This window comes from Euleptes europaea, chromosome 3 (genome assembly GCF_029931775.1).
Source record: "Euleptes europaea isolate rEulEur1 chromosome 3, rEulEur1.hap1, whole genome shotgun sequence".
Lineage (NCBI taxonomy): Eukaryota > Metazoa > Chordata > Lepidosauria > Squamata > Sphaerodactylidae > Euleptes > Euleptes europaea.
The window spans coordinates 42,809,807-42,831,749 of NC_079314.1; the positions used below are offsets into that span (position 1 = coordinate 42,809,807).

The window sequence follows — 21,943 nt, forward strand, 5'->3', positions numbered from 1 at the left end:
TTACATCCCGGCAATCGTTCAGGAGGAATTTCAGAAGAGAAGACACCAAGCGATGCATGAATATTGGGAATGCAGGGAAAGGGAGAGAAGAACAAAGCGATGCAGCGTCACATCACCAATGTTTAAACGCCATGCTGGGGGGAGGGGGTAATTAGCATCACTGCCCCATCCGCAGCCACAATGAAACACTATTAAGGTGCAACATTGTAGAGTAGTTAAGAGTGTAGTACCAGGGCCAGATGAACACACTTGAAGCTGCCTTCTACTGAACCAGACCCTCGGTCCATCAAAGTCAGTATTGTCTGCTCAGACCGGCAGCAGCTCTCCAGGGTCTCAGGCAGGGGTCTGTCACATCACCTACTTGCCTAGTCCTTTTAACTGGAGACGCCGGGGATTGAACCTGGGACCTTCTGCATGCCAAGCAGATGCTCTACCACTGAGCCACGGCCCCTCCCCGAGTTCAAATCCCCACGCTGCCAAGAAAGCTTGCTGTGTGACCTTGGGCCGGTCACTCTCTCTCTCAGCCTAGCCTACTCCACAGGGTTGTTGCGAGGACACAACCGAGAAGCGGAGCACAGTCGACGGCAATCCTCGGATGAACGTTTCGCTGCGTGCATGAAAACACGAGCAGCCGCTCATCCTCCTCCTGTACCCGCCCCCACTTTGACATACGTGCACTTTATTTTTTTGCAACCACACAACGCCCCTTCCCGTGTTCTCCGCCCCCTCCCCCGGCCATTCTCCGCTCGCGGCGCCAGGAGGGAGTTAATGGGCGGGGGGGGGGAGAAGAGAGAGAGAGAGATCGGGGAAGCGAAGAACTCAAGAGCCGCCGGTAGGGGAGGGGACGACCCTCTCCTTGAGCGAGGCCCACCGTCAGGGCCCGCCCGGGCTCTCCACAGGATCGCTTAAGGGGAGGGAAGAAAACCCATATGAGGAGAGCCAAGCCCCCCTGGCGTCGCCTCCCCACACCCCCCTGGCGTCGCGCAGGCCCGTTATCGGCGAGGGGCCTCCATCCTTTCCTTCCTACGCGGCCTGCCGGCCGGCCCGCCCTCCACCGCCGCCCAGCAGGGCCCGGCCGCCTTCGAGCCAACCGTCGCGCGCAACCACTTACTTCCTGTTTTGGGTCCGGGCACTTGAAGAAACCAGGATGGAGGCTCCGAAATACCAGGATGGAAGCGCCCGCCCGAGCGGCCGCAGAGACGACGGGGAGGCAGGCGGGCGGGCGAGCGAGCGGCGGGGGCGGGGACAGAGCGCGCCGCGGGGGGCGGGGCCTCATCGAAGCCCCGCCCACTCCGGAAAAAAAAGAGCGAGGCCTCCTGCAACTCTCGCGAGGTTTCGGTTGAATTTTTTCGCGGCCTGCGCGGCGGCGGCGTGGACGGGCTTGGCTTCCCTGTCGGGCGAGGGAGGAGAGGTGCGTCGGCTGCCGCGGCCTCCGGGTGTGCGCCGGGGCGTCCCCCCCCCCAAAAGCTCGGAGCGCCTGCGGGCCTTGCAGCTGCGGCGGTTCCCGGTCTTTTCCTCGGCTGCGTTGGCCTCGGCATTTGCACGGGACTCGTCAGCAAAGGGGGTCTCCGTGTCGGGGAATGGGCTTCCTTCCTCCTGGAGGCGAAGTCTTGTGGGGAGGGGACGGAGGAGTGGGGGCCCTTGCACAAGACTTTGGGGTCCCGGAGGAATCCACACGACGCGCTCTGTTTTTGCTTCAGCTGACGAAACTAAAAAAATCTTGTCTATGACTTGGGTTGATTGAACGTTTTGATAACAGTCTGTAGTGTAGGGGTTTTTTTTGGGGGGGGGAGATAATTGCATCCCTTGGTGGCAAAGCGATACCCCTTTTATTTTGGCATTTTCAGTATCGTTTTATTTTAGTAGTTTTATGTTGCCCTTCTAGCAGCTCTTGTTTCCGCAAGTCTGCCTAAATGTCGCAAGAGTTAGCTCATGTAGAATCATAGAGTTGGTAGGGGCTACACAGGCCATCTAGTCCAAACCGCCCCCCCCCCATCCGCTCCATGCAGGATCAGCCTAAAGAATCCCTGACAAGTGTTCATCCAGTCTCTGCTTGAAGGCTGCCAGAGAGGAGGAGCTCACCACCTTCCCAAGCAGCCAATTCCACTGCTGAACTACTCTTACTGCAAAAACTTTTTTCCTAATGTTTAGCTGGTACCTTTCTGCCCATAATTTATACCCATTATTGCGGGTCCTATCCTCTGCTGCCAATAGGAACAGCTCCCTGCCCTTTAAGTGACAGCCTTTCAAATACTTAAAAGAGAGCAACCATGTCTCCCCCCCCCCCTCAACCTCATCTTTTCCAGACTAAACATCCCCAAGTCCTTGTAGGGCTTGGTCTCCAGTCCCCTGATCATCCTGGTTGCTCTCCTCTGCACCCTCTCCATTCTGTCCACCTCCTTTTTGAAGTGAGGCTTCCAGAACGCACCGTATTCCAGGTGTAGTGGTGTAGTATAGCGTTGCGGTTCATGGAGGAGAGGGCTATTCATGGCTACTAGTCATGATGCATACTTGTTCTCTCCAGGATCAGAGGAGCATGCCTATTAGGTGATGTGAAACAGGCAGGATGGTGCTGCTGCAGTTTTCTTGTTTGTGGGCTTACTAGAGGCACCTGGTTGGCCACTGTGTGAACAGACTGCAGGACTTGATGGACCTTGGTCTGATCCAGTAGGGCCTTTCATGTTCCTGTGTTCTTATTTTGTGCAACTTTTATCAGTTTTTAAAAGGTTTCTTATTATAGCCTTTATGAGCATGTGCTAAATCTCTTGAATTTGCAGGGTTTTAAAAAAATCAATTTTCTGTGTTCATAACTAATATGCTGTATGCTTGTAATTGTGCAATAATTTTGTCCACTGTTAAAATTTCTCGTATCCCATTTTTTTAACTGCAAAGATTTTCTTTTTGAATTTTAATCTACAAAAGCTGTAGAAATAACATTTTAAAAACTAGATAATAGAAGTACTATATATACTGGTTATTTTTTCTTTTTTTAAAATAATTTTTTATTGATTGTTTGAAAAACAAAGAAAATCAATTTAAAATACAGAATAGAAAAATACAACCAAATACAAAAAATCGGATTATATTAATTAAATCAAGTAAAAAAAGAATCCCCCCACCAATAGTGTACCCCCGTTGTGTCTACCCCCACCGTGCGGAACAACCGGAGAAGTGTCATAACAGGTTAATATTACAACAGTTTATCATACTACTAAACTTAAAATTGTATCTATAACTCTTTCACAAAATTATTAAGGTTCATCTTTGCCAGTTTATCCCAATATGAAAAGGCCTTTGACCAAGATCTTTTAAATTCTTCCATATCTTTCCCATAAAGGGAATCAGTTAGTTTGGCCATTTGCACACAAAACCATAGATTTTCTCTCCAGTCTTTTATTACAGGTCTATTTACCAGCTTCCAGGATCTTGCTATAATAATTCTCGCCGCTGCAAAACTATATTGACATATGACTCTATCACTTCTATTCATTTTATCCGTTACTATCCCCAATAAACAGAAAGCCGGATCAGGCTTTATCTTAATATTAATCAAATAATTATTTTCTTTAACTACCTTTCTCCAAAACTTTTTAATCTTTTTGCAAAACCACCAAGCATGCATAAAGGTTCCAATTTCAATTCCACACTTCCAACATAAATTTGTATTACCTGCTTTCATCTTGCTAACCATCACCGGTGTAATATACCAGCTATAAAACATTTTATACATATTTCTCTTACTTCACTAGAGATTGTAAATTTAAATTCTCTTTTCCACAGTGTTTCCCACACCTCTAAATTAATATTATAACCCAAATCTCATCTTTCAACATAAAAATATTTTTATTACATGCTTTAATATGTAACTTCATATTTATCTAGATAAGTGATAAACTGAAATTTATAACTGCATATGAACTTATCTGCATCTGTACTTTAATTCTTACTGATTAATGGTTATCCACCGGGGTGATACAGAACACAGGTTTACAGATCTTATCGTCCTGTTATGCATAACTGTCTGTGTAAAGGACTAACAAGACTGTACATGTTTATAGATCCTGCTAAGCAATGTGCCCATTTGTGGGAACAGACCAACTCAGGTAAGTCTATCACAAGTCACTGCAGAAAAATTCTAAAGGGAAAATCCTACATGAAATTTCTGAATTAGCATTCATCAAGAAATACATGCAACCAAGTCTTAACAAAGACCTAGTGTTTCTCACTCTCTAGATGGTAATACCTAGAGAGCCAGCATGGTGCAGTGGTTAAGAACGGTGGTTTGGAGCGGTGGTGACTGATCTGGAGAACCGGGTTTGTTTCTCCACTCCTATACACAAAGCCAGCTGGGTGACCTTGGGCAAGTCACTCTCGGCCCCACCTACCTCACAGGGGGTCTGTTGTGGGGAGGGGAAGGGAAGGTGATTGTAAGCCGGTTTGATTCTCCCTTAAGTGGCAGAGAAAGTTGGCATATAAAAACCAACTCTTCTTCTTCTAGCACATCCCACCATCTACAGGTGTTAATTAGTTCAACAATTTCTCTGTAACTTCCTATTGTGTATATTTATTTTATTCATCCTGTACTAGTTTCTATGTTAATCCCACATTGCCTGTCTGACAGCTGTTGGGAGGGACCCACACCCACAGTGGTTAAACTGATTACTGTATGAACTGGATCTTGTTTTAAACTGGCTTCTTCGTAACATCTCGCCCCCTCCTGTTGTGAATATAAACAATGTATTCTGTTGTGGATATCAACATAGGCCTAATGGATATACACAACATGCATCTGAGACAATGAGCACTGACTCACAACAGCTTGTGCTGGAATAAATGTTGTTAGTCTTTAAGGTGCTGCTATATTCCTATGTCTTGTTTGTTTTATTTTGCTGCTGTAGAGTTTTACAATCTAGGATCCTATTCTGCCACAAGCAAAAAGGTGATAAATAAAAGGCTCAGGCAGGGAAAGCATTGTAGTTTATATGTTCACTTCTTACAACACATGCAGCATATTCTTTTAATCCAGTCTAAAAAACAAATTATTCATTTCATAGGTAGGAAACACAATTCTGAGAATCTCTATATTAAAATCAATGAATCCATCGTTGAGGACTCTAAATTCATACAGAGAAGGTCTCAAGAGTGAGCCATAACACATGGCAGAATATTTTAAACCCATGCACACCAACAGTTCAAGAAAGTAAACCAAAGCAATGAGCAAGCAAAGCCATAGTGCAGGAAATGAAAGTCACGCAGAGCTGATCTCTCAAACTTTGCCATGCTTCTGGAAAATTGAAAGAATGGCAGAGTTTAAAATCCAGACAAAATAGTCTATCACAAATAGATATAGTTTCTCCCTCCCTTTATCTGGCTGACTTGTTCTGCTGGTTGTTTCTTTGGCTGCTTGCCCTGATAGGGGGTATTTGCAAGGTGGACAGTGGTTTTGGTGGTGGGGCAGGCAGGCTGCTTGTGGGGCCTACTTGGGAACAGCTGCATATCACCAAGGCCCAATATGGATCACTGAGTGAGTGCCATGATGGTCTAGACCAAAGCTTCTTAAACTGTGGGCCGCGACCCCTCATGGGGTCGTGTAACTGAATGAGAGGGTCGCAAAAAATTTGGCAACAGTATAAATTTATTATCAGTAAATGTTGTATACCTATTTTATATACCTATACACCCGGGGTCGTGTAAAAATTTCTCAGGTGATAAGGGGTCGCAATTGGAAAAAGCTTAAGCCCTGGTCTAGACAAGGGTATTTAGTATGACACCAACTTCATATAACAAAAAGTGAAACTGATGGGGTGATTAATTTTTGCTTTAAACTCTTGAAAGCTGTCTGTAAAATTTTCAGTGACCACAAATTCAGAGGCCCATAAGGAAAGCTGGAATAGATTTAGATGAAAGTGGAGTGAAAATTGGTGGAAGGCAGTTGACACCACATTACTGGCAGAAAAATAGTGACGACTTGAAACAACTACTGATGAGAGTTAAATCAGCGCCAAAGCAGGATTACAGCTGAACTTCAAGAAGACAAAAGTAAAGGCTACTGGGGAATTAACACAACTTTATGGATGATGAAATTGAAATTGTTAAGATTTTCTATTCTTTGGCTCCATCGTCAATCAAAAGGGAGACTGCAACCAAGACATCAGAAGGAGATTGAGACTACAAAGGGAAGCCATGGAGGAGCTAGAAAAAGTTCTTAAGCATAAGGATGTATCACTAATGATCAAGATAATTCATGCTATACTGTTCTTCATTACTATGCATGGGTATGAAATCTGGCCAGTGAAGAAAGCTGACAGAAAGAAAGTTGATTCATTTGAAATATGGTATTGAAGGAGAGTTTTACGGATACCGTGGACTGCCAGAAAGACAAACTAGTGGGTTTTAGATCAAATCAAGGCTGAACTCCCCTTAGAAGCTAAAATAAATAGAGACTATCATACTTTGGTCGCATTATGAGAAGACAAGAGTCACTGGAAAAGACAATAATGCTAGAAAAAGTGACTTTGATAGGAGTGGTCGTTTCTTGAGAACTCGTTCATGCAAATCTATTACAGCTCGTCAAAATAACCAAGTACCAATTATTTTTTCACACAGCATGTTATCTTAAGACAAGAGCTGATTCCACGTGGACATGTTGCTCCACCTTAGCTTTCTGCAGCTCTGTTTTCAGAAGCTTCCACAAAAGCCTCACTCTCTTCATCATGCTTCTGTGTTTCCCTTGCTTTGTTACAATCTTCCCCAAACCAGGTTCAATAGAGCTTTTGGGGAAGGTTGCAGTAACAGTGCCTTTGGTTGCCAAGTGGACAGGAAGGTGTGCGTTGTTTTTCAGTTTGTGCACACATTGGTGCCATTCTCTTCGCTTCAGTCCACCACTGATGCCATTTCTGCTATGCACCACCAGAGGGTTATTTTTTCAGTGTGTGTGTGTATAGCAGCCCCAAGGGACTGAGGTAAAGAAAGTGCAGGGAAACCTATTGTGTGGAATCTGTGTTGCCAGAGTGAATGTTTCTGCATTCACAGTGCCTCCATGGACAAAAATACATTAAAACTTCAGTTTATACCATCTTTTTCATCTTCACCTTTTCAATCTCTCTCTTCTCAGCATGAGCCTTTAAAGATTATTCCTAATATAAGGAACCACATGGATTTGTATGAAGTATTTAATTTCTCGCTTATTTTTAGGATAGAAAATAATTCCCTTTCTTCAGTTAAGTTTCTGAAGATTAAAAAATATTTCCACTCTGAAGTGTTTTTACAGCTGACATTAAGATTGCCTTCCCAGCTGAAATGCATCACTTCAAAATGAAAAAGAAATTCACAGAGAAAGTGCCCCTTTCTGTTGAATGCACATTTTCATCAGTTAGACTTCAACATATTTTTCATTTACTTCAGAGTTCAAAGAACCAATCAATGCACAATCAACATCTCACAATCTACATGTAATGTTAGCAGATGGTGAGGTAGGATTTAGAACACATTCTTAGTGAAGTGAATTTCTTAATCTTTTAAAAACCTTTTTTTCAAGAGCCTCCATGATGCTCTTTTCCTTATATGTAACATATGGAATAGCTGTCATGCTGTTGGCATCCAATTTTTCCATTATTTCAGACAGTCACTCGTCTTTCCTGAAGACCATGATGAGTGACTGATATGATGGAAAAATAGGAGGCCAACAACATGACTGTTATTCCATTTGCAGTAGACTGGTAGAAGTTATCAGGTTAAGTTTGCCTTGAATCTCAGTGAGAAAAGGGCTATAAATGAAATCAATAATAAATCATATAAAACAGTGATAATCAAGTATTCAGATGTGAGAAACATGAGTTTATGGGTTTCTTCTGTTGTGTCTTGATGTCCAAATGAAATGTCAGGAAGAATTAGTAATTGTTCTATATTGGTGAATCTGGGTGGAGAGTTCCATATCAGGAAAGAATTCATTTTCGTAGAATTGTTTATTCTTCAAAAAAAATTGGCCTACATTTTGAACCAGCTTCAAATTCTTAGGTTAGGACAATCCAAAGCATAATGTGCTCAGTCATATTTCTGATTCTGAACAATGGTATTGAAATTCTGATAAAAAAAACCCTGCACAATGGGCCAATGTATACCTAGGGAAGATTTTTCTACATATCCGAGGAAACCACCAGGTTTGCAGAAAAAAATATGAAAATGAGTAAAAAGCTTGAGGGGAGTTTGTAACACCCCCCAAAACTCATATGGGACAAAAACGAGTTCTTGTGATACCTAGGTATGATGTAGAATTGGAAGAAAAAGAAATGCGTTATGATAAATTGTCAGTATTTTTACATACCAGATCCACACTTTACCAGCCTATATCTATCCTGTTGTACTATCCTATAAAATCACCGATCCTTGGGCTTTATGGTGCCATCATCCACAAAAACGTACATATGAGGTACACATCTATATGGAACATTAGCATTTTACTAGCACACAACTCATCCACAAAACATCCCACTATCAAATAGATCACATTTATAAATATAATACGTTCTCTCAATCTGAGCTGAATTTTTGTTGCTGGTGAGGTACAGTCAAAAATCTTCAGATCTGGCAATTATTCTGGAACCTCATTGTCCTAAGAGCCATTAGCCACATTAGTCAGCTAAAATAACTTGTTTTGGGGCACCTTAAAGACTCACAAATTCACTGTAGCAGAAACTTTTGTGTACTTGGTCTGGGTCGCTGCATCTTTGGCTATTGTGCTATAGTTGCAGTATAGTAATAATTTGCAAAATGGACTGAATAACTGGCATGGAGCTACAATACTGCAATATCCAACAATGTGTGGCTGCACTGAATTATAATTTACTCAGTTGCCATAATAGCAATTACCACTAGATGGAAATATCTGCCCAACAAAGCAAAAACCTATTTGTCAGCCCTGTTGAATCTTAAATTTAGGTTAAATTTTATATGATGCCATTTAGTTTACGAGTGTAATGGTTTGGTCAGCCACAAGAGGGTGACAGTAAACATGCCATTACTCTGTGACTTACTGTTAACCAAAATATTAAAGTAATTTTAAAGCCCTCTAGACTGTCTATCTAGTGCAATTTTAAATATTTAATATTATAGCTAAACTTAAAGCAAAACAGCCTACCAAATGAACCCAACTATACAGCTGGGAGACTTGGGGCTTAATGAAGTTAAATAATTAGGCTGATAAAATGCACAAAAAAGGGACAGGTTTCTCTTACCGAAAATGAACCAAGAAACCAGAAAGTGGGACTTTTTCAGCATGTGTAAAAACAACAGATCTGTTATTCTAGTCCATAATCCAGTTTGAAAAATAACTAGGGAACGGCTGTGTATGTGTTACAACAAAGATTTTCAGGATGTTCACCCTTATACAATGAATGATCAATAGTCATTAGAAAAATTGATTATTCATCAAATAACATTTGAATGGACAAGTGATGTGTTGCTATGGCAACAGTGGAAGGACATCACCCACGTCAGTTCCCATATGTGTAAATGCTCTTGAAGTATGCCCAATTAACAAATCAGAACAAGAGTCTCAACATTTTATGTTGTGGAAATTGGTATCTCAAGTTCTTCTGTTAAAACTGAAGGTTTTATGAGGGTCTTCAGTTAAAACTGAAGATTAAACTATATTACGTGCACAAGCGTGTACCAAAGGACGGCCAGCCATTTTTCCAAGGGAAAAGGAAGCTTGAAGATTGAATGGTTTGGAGTGCACAAGCTGTGGGGCATGGATGATGGGCATAACGTGCATTTGGACTCCTGCCATAAGAAAACATGGCAGGGAGGGAATTGAGTAGCACCCTCCCTTTTCGAACTCCAGTGCTCAAAGGCCTGTCAGAATATCAGTGACGGGACGTGAGTCCTGGTCCCTTTCAAGTCACAAGGCCTGCCAATCATCATTACTTCAGTATTCATTCATGCCTATCATCATTTTTTCAGTACCTTGTGACTGCTTTGTGGCATTATGGACTTGAAAGCTCTTTGGATGTAGAAGATCTCTCTCTCTCTCTCTCTCTCTCTCTCCCCCCCTTCTCTCTCTCTCTCTCTCTGTGTGTGTGTGTGGCTTCAGAGCTTCCTCATTAGGCACCAAGGGCTAAATGTTTGCTTTAATGAGCATTGATTGCTTTTAATGACTAGTGGGTACCAGCTACAGAACAAATCCTTGCTCATGTCAGGGCTAAAGAGGTGGGATGTAGATGGTTAAAAGGAGACAAATGTGAATAAGAGATACATTTGTCTCGATTTCTAATCTTCCACTTTTCTCTGCAGGGGTGCTGGACCCATTAAGATGGTCCATCCCAGGCGGCTGATGGATCCTGATGGGTTCCTGTTGGTGCTTGGGGATTCCCCCACCTCAGTTCCTGATAATTCTGTTGAGGCTCTGACCGTTCTATGGAATAGAGAGAGGGCTGTTGGCATAATAGCCCCTAAGTGTCCTTTTTCCTTCTTGATAGAATCAAGCAATACCCCTGGTTCAATGATGGCAATGAAATGGGAGGGAGGATGGCTAGAGCACCCCAGCAGAAAACTCAGAGTGACGCTGATCGAACAGGGCATAGAGCCCATATTAGAGCCTGTTCTGATGATGGCGAAAAGGCAATACTTCTCCCTCCCCATTGTGTCTGCACATAATCATCAAGAGATCCTTGGACAGATGAAACCTACCACCTGTGTTCTTGACCCTTGCCGATCCAGGCTGATAAAAGCTGCCAAAGGGGGGGCTGGCTGAGTGGATAAGGGGAGCGGTAAACGCTTTCTTGAGAGCAGGGGTTGTGCTGCCTGTGCTCAAGAAGGCGGTGATGGTGATTAGACCTGTGTTTTTTTTGGGGGGGGGGAAACATCCTTGAGCCCTACTATGTTAGAAAATTCCCAGGTTTCTGAGTGAAGCTCACAGCACAACAACATCTCCTCTCCTACCTGACTCTGTGCACACCCCGCTCGGACGTGGCAGCTTGGGTTCACCCAGGTTTGTGCATACACAGCTTGGGTGCCAGGGCTTGGGATCCACCCAGGTCCATGCACGCCTTGCTTAGGACATGAAAGCTTGACTGTGGGCTCTGCGGCTCTATGCACACCAAGGCCATGTGGGGGTACCCAGCTAGTGGCTGGCCTAGGGCACTTAGACCTGACGCGGGAGCCAGCGGATTAAGCAGGAAAACACCACCACAACTCCTTGCTACTAGAAAAGCAGTGCTTGTTTATTTTTCAGTGCACAGGTATAATACAAACTCCTCTTCCACTCATAGCATCCTGACACATAAGCTTCCATTCTATACAGTTTTATACAATATGCCATCTCAGGCAACCAATCACAGTAGATGCTAAGTCATTCAACTGTTGCTAGTACATTGCATCAGCCATCTGGCCCAAACCGGTTCTGGCCAGATCCCTCAGGCTATCCAGGGACTTTCCAGACTTATGACATCATTACAGATCTACTTGATCTCAGTGCAACCTGTCAAACTAATCTGACAGCCTTGCATCTCTGGCAAGACCTGCCCTGGGGGAGAGGGGGAGATCCTATTTCTCCAGTATTACATCAATTGCACTGGATTCCGATCTGTTTCCAAGACATATCTGAAGTTTTGGGGTTGACTGTTATATCCCTAAATTGCCCAATCTGAGGGATCCCCTGAGCTCATGGTAACCTGCACATAGTTGAAGGTCAATAAGCCCTGCCCTTCTCCTCATGCCTGCCTTGAGTGAACTGGGTACATATACAGGGGAGGACTTTTTCAGCTGTAGCCCCCAGATCGTGGAACTCCCTGCCCCGAGAGGTCAAGTTGGTCCCATCATTCTTGGCCACCTGAGTGAAACTAAAATAGGGTGGCCAGCCTCCAGATAAGGCATGGACATCTGGAATTACAACTGATGCCCAGATCTTTTCCCCTGGAGAAAATGGCTGCTTTGGAGGGTGAACTCTATGGCATTTTACCCCAAACCCTACCCTCCTCAGAATCCACCCCCAAATCTCCAGGAATTTCCCAACCCAGAGCTGGTAACAGTAGCATCAACAGTTGTTTTCCAAAAGCCCTTTCGGGGGGAGGGGGCTGAATCCAACTATGATGGTGATTTGAGTGCTGGAGTCAGGGTCCTGTTTTTACTCAATACTTCTAGGTTTCACTGGATTTTATTGCTTGGACAGCTGGTTTTTATTATTTTCAGTTTTATCGCTGTTTATTGTTGATTTTGCAAGGAGTCAACATTTTATGGTTTTGGACTTCTTGCTAATGTTTGTGGTTTTTAAATTTAATGTCTGAATGTTTAGTAAGCCAGCCTTAAAATTAGACTGGGGATTAGCATGCTTGGACTGCATGATTTTTCTCTAGCGCAGCTGCACCCAAGAATTCAAAAGCTATAAAAATAAAAAGGAGTAGAAATCCTGACAAAATAGGTTTATTTATGTATTCAGTAAGTTTTTATCCTTGCTTTTCTCCAACAAATCAAAGATGGCATACCTGATTCTCTTCCCTCCCCAACTTTATCCTCACAACAGCCCTGTGAGGCAAGTTAAGCAGCGAAAGGGTGGCTACTGTCCCAAGATCACCAAGCAAGCTTCCGGGGCAGAGTAGGGACTTGAACATGGGTCTTTAAAGCAAAATGTACAGCAGTCCAAAGTTTTATTTAGGTTATATGATAGGATAAATTATAGAGTAAAATGAAAGAGAAGAGAATGATATAAATGTAATAAATAAATGCCATAGCAAGTACATTTTATGCCTGTTGAAGCAGCCCAGCATTCTGAGCACTACACCATATCATTTTTGATGGGGGCATTGAGGGCATGTTACTTGCTTTGGGGGCACTGATGTCTGGCTTTATAGATCAGCACTGGCTTCCCCACTGAGAGCCAGCGTGGTATAGTGGTTAAGAGCAGCGGATTCTAATCTGGAGAACTGGGTTGGTTTTCCCACTCCTCCACATGAAGCCTGCTGGATGACCTTGGACTAGTCACAGTTCTCTCAGAACTCTCTCAGCCCCACCTACCTCTCAAGGTGCCTGTTGTGGGGAGGGGAAGGGAAGTCGATTGTAAGCCACTTTGAGAATCTTTACAAGAGAGAAAAATGGGGTATAAAAACCAACTTTTCTTCTTGGTGCTCATCTTACATTGTACACAGATATTACCAAAAAAACACTGAGCCTAGTACTTCTTCCTTCCAAGGAAACTAATACCCTCAACAACTGCCTTTGGTCATGGAAGAAACATGCAAAACAATAAAATGTAGGAGAGGCAGGGCTGCCAACCTCCAGTTGGGGCCTAGAGAACTCCCAGAATTACAACAGTTCCCCTGGAGAATGTGTCCGCTTTAGAGGGTGGACTGTATGGCATTATGCCCCACTGAGGGCCCTTCCTGAACCCACCCACTCCAGGCTTCAACCCCAAATAACCAGAAATTTCCTAACGCAACATTGGCACCCCTAAGAGGAGAATAATGTAAGACTCATTGGGGGAAAAGGCCGGGTATAAGAGAAGTAAATAAAACAAAATAAATCACAAAGATATTGTCAAGAGCAGCAAATGTCTTGAAATAATTATTAAGTTTAGTTTTTAGAGATGGAAAGAGCCAATAGCGTTTCTAACATTACGTCGAATATTTTACACTTAAACTGGGTTGGGAAAATGAAAAACAAACAACCCAACCTCTTTAATTACAAATATATATATTAATCACATCAAGTCTGCACCAATCAAGGATGTATGTTGGGGGGAAGGCGGATACTGCAGTGATACAATTATTGCACTGAATCATTTTTATGAAGATATGATAAAGCCATAAAACAGGACAAACAAGGCAGCAGTTAAAGCAAAACAGCTTGTTATGTACTTTGTGCGACAGGTTTATGACTGCAATAGACCAAAATTGCCATTGCAATGAGCAATATAATAAAACTAAGTTATACTAAGGAAAATGCTCTGCCTTCCAAAGGTTGTTTTTTTTTGGTCGTGCTATAGTAGGTACATTTTAAGATTCACCATCTCTCTGTTAGAAATGCATAAGTTGTGTGAAAATGCTGTAATCTGATGGCAATGGGTACAATGTATTTCCTTATATTCCCAGGTTTTTATCTGAATCCTCCAGGGAAAATTGCACCCTGTCAAGAACTCTTGCCAGAGTGACTATGCAGCGGTCAGGACACTGAACTGATTAAGAGAAACAATAGTTTTATTTGTGGAACTAACAAACTGGATAGGAAAGGGAACTAGCTTACTATCTGAGAGTCATAAACTGTTCTAGAAGAACACCATAAGAACATTCTGCAGACAGACAGGAAAAGCGCCTTTGGAAAGGAGGTACATCCCCTCCAGTTCTGCATAGCTAGAGCTTGCTGCCTCCTGCAGGATCTTCTTCTCCTTCCAGATAAGTTATAGATAAGAAGCTGATCTCCCATTCAAACCATAGTGAAGTTCCCTGCTTCTTTTCTTGGGCTCCTGATCTCCAAAAACTGCTTGCCTGTTTCTGCAGTGCATGCTTTGTTGACAAGCATGAAATGGCTGCAACTATGCAGCAAGAAATAAAGTAATGTAAAAAATAATAATTAAAGTCTCCTGTGATCCTAAAATACCCATCCATGTAAGGTGCATTCTTGCCAGCTTGACTGCTCTAGCTTTGCCCAGGTTCCAGTCTTTTTCCAACGGTGTCGGTAATTCTGCAGAATTTCTGCATCCCGTGGGACTACATAACCCAGTCACTCCTGCGGCAGAGAGACCACAGCAGTACTTGAACTGGAGGGAGGGCGGCTTAGAAGAGTGTTACTGCTTGTGCAGTAACACAGGAGGCATGGCTGAGAGCCTAGACTGGACTCCTGTGCACTCTAAATGGGAAACATTTTCAAGTCAAGGTCAGACTAGAGTATTGTGATGCCACTTCCAGGTTCATCCCATATATGACATCATACCATTGTTGCGGGTGGTTATTTCCCCTTATTTCCCCCCCCCCACACACACACACACTGGTCTACCAATTGGCAGCAGGTTTCATGAGGCTGCCAGCGGGAGGTCTCCCACTACTGAGGGGCACCTGGCAACCCTAGTGTGAACCACCGACTTCCCACATCCCAAACTGTTCTCTTAATCTCTATACTACCCCAGCTCCTATAACGAAGCTCCTAAAACTTTTACCTGTTTGGACCAAAGGGTCAAAACTTTATGATTATTTATGTACTGCATATAATAGTATTTCTCTTTAAGTCTGAAATACAATGTCATGCTTCAGGGGTCTTAGAGAACAGTTACTGTGAAACATATTCTTGAGATTGGCATTTTTACTAAAACATTGATAGCTCTTTCTAAGTCGTACCTCAGGAGGGCCAAATGCATCTTTGTTGATTCCAGTGGAAAGTCATATTTGCACAGCCAATAAATTGGGCCGAATGTGATTAAAGTCTGAACAAAATGAGAAGGAATCAAGGGAAATCAAGGATATTACATGAGTTTCTGATGCGTATGTATCATTTTATTTCCTCAAGGGCTTATTACTGAAACATGGCTTTTATTTTTTTGATCAAATCTGAAAAGATGTTCAGGATTTTTTTTTCAGTGTTATAAAACAAAGGAGGAACCATACCATGAAGGATTATAACAAATTATCATATATATTAATCTTATGCAGTTATAGAGACTTCTGCCAACTTCCTAAGCTGGTTAGGTAACACGTTTCTCTTTCTACGGCAAATGAGAAATATTTTCGGCTTCAGTGATTGTTAGCATCTCAGCTGCAAGACATTCTGTCACATTCACATACATCTCACATTGCTTCTTGCAGTCTGGTATTCTTAAGGAATGGGGAATGGAGAGACCACCAAGCCCCCTCCTCAAGCCCCTCAACTGAAATATTGTTAGTGGCAGCCAAAAATCAATTTCTGACAGTTGTGGTGACCAGTTAATCAATTTCCAGCATACATTAACTCCAATTACCCATGGAAAGAAAGGGGAAAAAATCCCACTCAGCAGAGAGTCAACAAAACAATCTTAACGCAACCAGAACAAGGCAGATCCTGTATTGTTACAAATGATACTGGTGGATAAATTCTATAGTGATAGGGGGAAAAAATCCCCAGCAATCTTAGAGCTAATGCACATGTTCAGGAAAACCATGAAATCCAGGCCCCCACAGATGTTGCCTGCTGAGCAAGTTTGTGCATACTTCTACCACATTAAAATGGCCTTCATGTAGACAGGGGCACAGAAATCCTGAAGAGGGGGGCGGAGGATCTTTGGAGCCGGTGTGACCCCTGCGCCAGCATTAGTGCCACATGGGCCGGCTAAGTGGGCACCAACGCCGGTGCTGGGCCACTTATGCTGGCACTGGGGTGCTGCGTGGCAGTGTAAGCTGTGGGCGCTGGCGCAGCCTCGCCAACAGCGTTTTCCTGGTACAAGAGCTTGTGCCAGCATTAAAGGGGTGTTCCTGGGGACGGAGAAGACTTTAGTCAGCCCCCAAAGCTCTTTTGGCCCAGGAATGCCCCCTTTAGCCAGCATTGAGTTATAGCTGCAACCCAATGGAGGAATTTCACAGGGTTTTGTTGAAATTGCCTCCCTTTTTCTGATTGGGAAGCTGCTCAGGAGACGGTGCGGCTGCATCATCCCCAGTTGGTTCTTAACCACCACCGCGTTTAGGATTGTGCTCTTAATATGTCCGTATTAGGCTAGGTTCCCATTTGCAGGAAGGATTGACATGGGAAAGTAACACACACTCCCTGCTTACATTGCTGAGTGATACAGTCTGTGGACTGTTGTACCATGTGCTTTTTGAGCAATGTACTTCACAGCAAATGAGTTTAGGATTGGCAACACATTTGTGCCTGTCATGAAAATGCTTTAATTAAAGGAGGTATTACAGGAAAGGTCAGTAGCAACCGTTAGCACTTTTATACAGAGTTCTAAAGGTTCAGTACTTTCTGTACAGAATGCCATGTTGCATTCTGGGATGGTATTGAGGGTACATTGTTCAAGAGGAAAATAATAACCAGCAAAGGAGCAAAATTTGACAGCAATTCCAGATTTAAGGGGGAACAAGGTTTCCTGCAGTGAAATAATTATCCTAACAAGGAGGTGAAACTTCCCAGCAAAAGACCAAATTAAAATGTGAAGACTATTCCACATTTCCATTAGGTACAAAGTGCATCATTTATTTCACAAGACTGCAACGATTGGGAAAGGATCTCCTTTGCATTTATCCAAGCCATAGAACAAAAATTCTAAAGTCTCTAGGCAGTAGGGTTGCCAACCTCCAGGTATTAGCTGGCGATCTCCTGCTATTACAACTGATCTCCAGCCGATAGAGATCAGTTCACCTGGAGAAAACGGCTGCTTGGCAATTGGACTCTATGGCATTGAAGTCCCTCCCCAAACCCCACCTTCCTCAGGCTCCACCCCAAAAACCTCCCGCCGGTGGCAAAGAAGGACCTGGCAACCCTAAGAGCAAGTCATGTAGTTTGTTTTCACATGGTGTTTAAGTGGGGTGTGTGTGTCTAGGTAGTGTCAATAGGGTTGCCAACCTCCAGGTAGGGCAGTTGGAGTTCTCCTGGAATTACAACTGCTCTCCAGGCTACAGAGGGGGTTACCACACTTTGTCTTCCCAGCGATGTATTAAGAGTTTGAAAATGTTATAAAAAACATCGCTTTAAAAGGGTTTTTGGCTACCATGGCTTATAAATGGTTGGAAGACGTCTTCACAGCTAGAGGGGCCAAACAAAGTGCGAACAGTATTTTTTATAACGTTTTCAAACTCTTAATACATCAGTGGGAATACATAGAAAGTGCGAACAGTATTTTTTATAACGTTTTCAAACTCTTAATGCATCAGTGGGAATACAAGTGTGGTAACCCCCAGAGATCAGTTCCCCTGGAGAAACTGGTTGCTTTTGGAAGGTGGACTGTATGGTCTTATACTATATGGCATTATGCTGAGGACTAGGGTTGCCAGGTTCCTCTTCGTCACTGGCAGGAGGTTTTTGTGGTGGAGCCTGAGGAGGGCAGGGTTTGGGGAGGGGAGGGACTTCAATGCCATAGACCCCAATTGCCAAAGCAGCCATTTTCTCCAGGGGAACTGATCTCTATCGGCTGGAAATCAGTTGTAATAGCAGGAGATCTCCAGCTAGTACCTGGAGGTTGGCAAACTTACTAAGGACTCTTCCCACCCCAAATCCTGCCTTCCCTATGCTCCGCCCCCAAGAGTTGGCAAACCTAAATCTTAAGGAGACCCAGGGGAATCTTTGTCTGGGGTCCATAGTGACTGTCAGTGGACCTGGACATTTCTCTCTCTCACACACACAACCTTTGAAATCATATTTTCTGTTGTGTTGAAAGTTTGGACAAAATATTTAATCTGGCCTCATTCATTCCAGATCTCTCCAAAAGATATAAAGGATTTGCTGCTCATTTTCTTGGAGTCTGAAGATTCACTGATAGAGTACCAACATACTTTTCATTCCTCTTTACATTCTTAGGGTTGTGTCATTTGTGCTTCTTCCCTAGACCCCCACAGCATGTTGGAAAAGAGGCTTGCGAATGTCGCTGCCTTGTATCATGCCGTAACACTTGGAGACAGAGGAACGAGAATTGTCTAATTTGCCTCCAACAGGGTTTAAATTAGATCGCAGATGGAAAGCTCAGATTTCCACTTGAAAAACCTGCAAGCGGTAGTTTAGGTCACATGGGAGAAATCCAACAAATCAATATTTAAAACACATTGTGCTTAATTTTTAGGTAGTATTTGTGCCGAGTCTAACACAAAAGTCTGGCCTGTACGACTGTGGCTTATGTCGAATAGTTTTAAACATCCCAAATAATTTCAAGCACTGAAATGTAGCTCTGTTTTGTCAATGCTGCTCCCCATATGGATCTCATAGTGATAGCTTCCATGTGCCCCCCTGTAAAAAGGGGCCAGGTTTTGTATAGTTGCTGCATTATTGGGCACTTAAAAAAAACAGGCTAGTTCACACAAACCTTGGCCACATAAATGCCTGCAGTGGGGGGTGAGGGAGGGCAGATTTTAGGCTCACATACACACAGAGGCAGAATGTATTGTGTGATTATTTGCAAGCATTTGTGCATACGTCACTCATGTGATCCCTGTGCTGTAGGGAGATGGATCCCTCAGATAATAGATAGGCAGAGACCCACGTATCACACAATTTGTTTTACATGTGGTAAGGGGGAATGCACGAGAGTGCAAACCTTGCTCAATAAGTGGCATCTATGCACTTAGGGCCAGTAGGAATTAACTTCCTCTGTCTTTAGAAAACATCTGTCCAACACAACTGCATAACGTGAAGTTAGGCATGCCAAAATATCATTAGAATCAATGGTGCTTAGCTGCACAATTAAGCATATCACTTTCAATGAATGCCATGGAAAGCACCTTCTGTATTTCATGGTAAACAAAAGTGATTCTTTGTATTCTTTGAGAGGCAGAAACTGAACTCCTGAATGGCATAAATAAGGCACCTGCATCTGGAGGCCAGCATGGTGAAGTGGTTAAGAGAGGTGGTTTGAGCAGAGTGGACTCTAATGTGGAGAACCGGGTTTGATTCCCCCACTCCTCCACATGAGTGGCGGAGGCTAATCTGGTGAACTGGATTTGTTTCCCCACTCCTACACATGAAGCCAGCTGGGTGACCTTGAGCTAGTCACACTCTCTCAGTCCCACCTACCTCACAGGGTGTCTGTTGTGGGGAGGGGAAGGGAAGGTGATTGTAAGCTGTTTTGATTCTTCCTTAAGTGGTAGAGCAAGTCGGCATGTAAAAATCAACTCTTCTCCTCCTCCTCCTCCTCCTCCTCCTCCTCTCAAAAGTTACTGAAAATCTTTTTCTGGAACAGAAATGGAGATTTATACATTTGAAATATATGTTATACTATTTTGTGGTGGATGTTTCCACTGAACATCAGCTTGCTCTGAGAATAAACATGAAGCCTCCTCACAACAGGTGTTTATTGTGAGTAGAAGGTGGTAATTCCCTAAGGAACTTGTTTGAAGAGATGTATGGTGAACACTAACCAGAGACTTTTAATGGCATTACTCAGAGAAGTGCACATTCTCTGAAAATTTACCTCAAAGAGCTAGAAACTCTAATTTCTGCCAGCTTTGTTCTCCAGATTCCCCGAGAAGCAGCAAATTTGCATGAGAAAATCACACTACTCTGATCTTTTTAATTAAAGTCTGAAACACATCAGTGGCTGACTAAAAACAAACATCACACTCATCTGATGTACTACCCAACCACACATTGCGCACGGAATGCAACTCCAGACCTTCTGCACCAAACACATAAGGCAAACTATTAGCCATGAATAGTGCCATCCTAAGCAGAGTTACACCCTTCTAAGGATATTGGCTTGGATTTTGCTAGTTTTAGATAGGTTTTAGATAGGTGTGACTCTGCTGAGGATAACACTATTAGACAGTAGGATTTAGGACATGAAGAGCTTCTTAAATATCACTGACTGCCCTTTATACGTTGAATTCTCCAATATGGCCTTGAACCCTAACCATTCAAGGTATAGAAATATGGGAAGAACTAGAAAGTTCTTCCAACTATTTTTCCAGTCAGAGGGCACCATTTGGCTCTCCATATGAAGTTCCCTGTGTGCTTTGATCATCTTTTGCGACCCTGTTCTGGATGTCATGGCCTTAGAGGCAAGGCAGGAGCCTATGAGGAATAAGGACTTTGCAGTGTGGCAGCTGTCCTTTGGGACAATGTCCCAGGAGATTCTCACCTGTTATGTCTAAGAAAGCCCTTGAAAATATTTTTGTTTCAAAATGCCTTTGGGAAGTCTTACAGTGCCATACTAAACAGAGTTAGTTCTAAGCTCACTGATTTCAGTGGATTCAGAAGGGCGTGACTTCTGCTTAGGAAGGTACTTATTAATTCTTTGCAATCATGTTACTCGTTTTGACTCCGATGATTACTTTTTGCTATTGCTATTTTAATTATCGTTATAAGAGTCTGTGTTTTAGAGTGTCCATATTTTTATGGATTAGATCATTGTCACATATTTAATACTAAGAGCCCCGTGGCGCAGAGTGGTAAGCTGCAGTCCAAGCTCTGCTCACCACCTGAGTTCGATCCTGATAGAAGTCGTTTTCAGATTTACGAAACTATGACACATTATTTCAATATCTAGGCCAGGGTGGTGGTAGGGAGCTAGGATGTATTAGTTGGAGTACTGCAGTTGGCATATGGGGGGGGCAATAAAAGAAGAGTCATGTGACTCTGTGCAACCAATCCAATATCAAGTAGCAAAACAAATGGGTGCCCTGCATCCCCTGTGCTTCAGAAAGTCAAAACAAATGGGGAACAACACTTGGAATACCTTAAGAGGAGCCACATCACAGCAAGATGGTGTCCAGTGTCTATCTCTGAAGAGCTGCACAGCTTGAACAACTGAGGAGAATAAGTAAATATTCCCCAAAGGGCACCAAAATAAGTGGTAAACTGCAGTACTGCAGTCAAAAGCTCTGCTCACGACCTGAGTTCAATCCTGACAGAAGTTGGTTCCAGGTAGCCGGCTCAATGTTGACTCAGCCTTCCATCCTTCCGAGATCGGTAAAATGAGTACCCAGCTTGTTGGGGGTAAAGTGTAGACGACTGGGGGAGGCAATGGCAAACCACCCTGCAAACAAAAGTCTGCCTAGTAAACATTGGGATGTGTCGTCACCCCATGGGTCAGGAATGACCTGGTGCTTGCACAGGAGGACTACCTTTACCTTTACATATTTAATAATTTACAGTTTGAAGTCACACAGCCAGTATATAGTATAGCTAAATGAGTCACCTGTCTGACACAAGGATACCTAAATAAAAAGGTTTTGGACAGATTCATACCCAACTTTTTCATGAATGCATCCACAAAAGATCTGATTTCACACTCTTTTTTTCCTGGTAAAACATGTGACTCCAAATGTCTTCTGGACAAATGTCT

General features: G+C 43.2%; 2 protein-coding genes across 2 annotated transcripts in view; one reads left to right on the top strand and one right to left on the bottom strand.

The window, feature by feature from the left end:
• DMTF1 (cyclin D binding myb like transcription factor 1) overlaps positions 1-1,201 on the bottom strand; it is a 28,062-nt gene extending 26,861 nt beyond the window's left edge. Inside the window, exon 1 of the mRNA XM_056846086.1 lies at positions 1,112-1,201. The gene's annotated coding sequence lies outside the window, so the exon portion shown is untranslated. The remainder of the gene's footprint in view (positions 1-1,111) is intronic.
• The window catches only part of MEIG1 (meiosis/spermiogenesis associated 1), a 256,861-nt gene that overhangs the window by 74,193 nt on the left and 160,725 nt on the right, over positions 1-21,943 (top strand). The window lies entirely within an intron of this gene.